Here is a 2,874-nt window from a genome sequence, read left to right as displayed (position 1 = left end):
CTCTTCCGGAATGTATGTCTTATGGAATCGATTTCATCATCCCGAAAAGGCTCTCGAATAACTTGTCTCATAAAACATTTGATGGTGGAGGCTACATAGCCTTGGTAAGGCACACAGGCAGCGTTGTAGGCACATGTGAAAGACATGGATTCTTTGAAGAAAACATAAGCTGCGTGTTGTTCATCTACATGCTTCGAGGGCACCCAATGCACTGGTGTGCTACGCTGCCCGAAAAATCTATTCATTCTCTTTCTCATCTGGGTGCACTGATAGACCGCGCTTTCAATCACTATGACCGTAAAGCACTCAACAAAGAAATTCTAAGATTACGAAAAGCACCTGATGAATCCGTTGAACAGTTTCACACATGCTTCTGTAATCTTGAATACCGATTCCCCAAAGATGATATTGATTGAGAATTTCTTGATGGAAGATTTGAGTATCTTCTTCACATATCCAAACCTCACTTAGCACACTTCAGTGATGAAGCTGCACAATCATAGGCAGGCACAGTCGCTGTCACAATTGACTCTCTGCCTTCACCTCATCAAACAGATCCACCACCATGGAGTGATGTGGGAGATCATGCACACACCTCTGTTGAACTGTTACAGTCTCCCATGCCACCTGCTCTTGAGATTCGCGCAGATTTGGTTAGCAAGCCTGTTGGTTGTCATGTGGACTCTTTCGCTTGACCTCCATCATCGTGTTCTGTTGATCCTCTGGATTGTACTATCTTGTGTTCTCCCATTCCAAACTCCTCACCTGTTGGGAATCAGGATCAAGTTGTTAACAGAATTGGTATTATGCAGCCAACCTGTGCCATCATTCATGATGAGTGTGTGTGGGAATCTAAAGAAAATCCCACGGTGAAGAATGACTCCCTTCCAGTCATGCCTCATCTATTTCATCCTGACATCCCTTGTGATTCTGCCACTATTGATTTCCCTTGTGAAAATAATTTCCCGATGCTTCTACTTCCGATCATTCACAAGCCACGTTGGATGTCAGTCTGTCATTACAGTGTAGAGAGGACACATCTTCCTCAGAACATCTGTCTAATATGTCATCTATATTTCTTGAAAACACAGAGGATGAACATCTTTACTTCTCATCTACCCCTCTACCCAATTCATCAAATCATGAGGATGCCAACAAATGTCTCAAATTTTCTGATCTTGGTTGTCGTGATCTATGCACTTCCTCATCTGATCACGATGTTGATTCAACCATTATTAATCTATCTAAGGCACTAGTCTATAATGATCTATCTGTCAATGACGTCGAAACCCCCCAGACTATCGAGGCACTTCAGCCCAAGCTGATGGTTATGTCAAGCCCTTGCTGTCCTGAGGTTGGTTTGACTTCTGGTTAGGAAATTTTTGAAACACTCAAGGCTGCTCATCACTCTCTATTTTGCATAGAAGATCAACCAAACAAACAGATTTCACTTCCTCCACTTGGACTACATGATCCCATTGCTCATGCATTGGAGGAATCTTACACAGCAAGCACACATGCACTACACAAGTGGTCTACCTTTCTCACGTTTGCTTGCATGTCACAGTCAAGAGAATGCATACACTCAACATCTGCACGCAGTGTAGCACAACGTCATGGCAGCACCACATAATGCCTGACATGCACTTTCACTCATCTCTATTCTATGGTCACTTGTAAGCTCGAAGTGTGTTTGTCTTCACTATTATAACTTTCTTGGTTGCTGGTTTGCACAGCTGTCTTGTTCACAAACCATGCCTTCACCAACATGGGTCAACCAATGTTGGAGTAGTGTTTTCTTGCATGATTGTTTTCTTATTTGCTTTGTTTGTTTGTTTGTCTACTTTCTTGTATTCTTACTTGCTTTGCTTTTGCTTTTGCTTCTGCTTTTGCTTTTCTTTGTTGTTTGTTAGCTAGCTTGTTTCGTTTCATAGGATAGTTTCGCATAAAACCATGTATGACTCTTGAAGCAAGCTGGGTAAAGTACAAGAGGCTTTAAGCTGCTATTGCTACTTGGTTATCTGTCATCCTTCCTCTATATGAAGAACTTGTTACTTTCAGTCCATGATACATCAATAGAAAATACGTATTATTCAAAGAAAACGTTGGTGAAAACACAATGCTTGTACGCTAACTAGTGTCACCTACTCTATTCGGTTTTTTTTGGGTTAACCCTTATCAGCTCAGTCAAGTAGAGTAAGGTGAGGGGGAAAACCTTAATAGGCATATTAGAGGTATAATAAACTAATTTTCTACAAGAACAACCTCTTCTTCTCTCAATAAGTTGGTATGCCTCTTTTGCCTCTGAAATGAATAAGTTCTATGCATAGTTACGAAGATAAAAATGAAAAAAGTTTGAAAAAAATGAAAATGAAAAAGGCAAAATAAGAGAAAGGCTTCCTACGCAGAGAGGTGATGCAAGTAACTCTGCTAGGGTACTGTCCAGGCTCGCTGGCAGTGGAGCCACGGTTGTGTTACTATGTGACTCCGTCGGGGTACTGTCCAAGCCTGTTGGCAATGGAGCAAAACCAGAGATGAAACCAAGACTATGAAGACTATACTTCTTATGCATCATTATACCCCTCAACCCTAATCTAGACAATTGTGTTGAATTCTCTTGGAATGTGTTGGTGAGCACCAATATTGCAGCAATAATGCTGCAACTCCTGGGCTGCGTACTTTACTCTTATTAACCTGGTAGTTTGTAACAAACTTGGAAGCGTCGGTGTTGTATGCTGTCAAATTCCTCTTTTTCCTTCTGTTCTTCCTCTGTTTTGCCCTCTGCTTGAATGTCTTGTGCTCCCTCATCATTTTTCTTCTCAATTTCTTCAGTTTGCTCCTCCTCATCACTGCTGGATGGGCTAATGTCCTCAG

The sequence above is a fragment of the Pinus tabuliformis genome, chromosome 9 (genome assembly GCF_031772625.1).
Source record: "Pinus tabuliformis cultivar Carrire ecotype Pingquan chromosome 9, CPIR1, whole genome shotgun sequence".
NCBI classification, from domain to species: domain Eukaryota; kingdom Viridiplantae; phylum Streptophyta; class Pinopsida; order Pinales; family Pinaceae; genus Pinus; species Pinus tabuliformis.
This window is presented reverse-complemented; position numbering follows the sequence as displayed.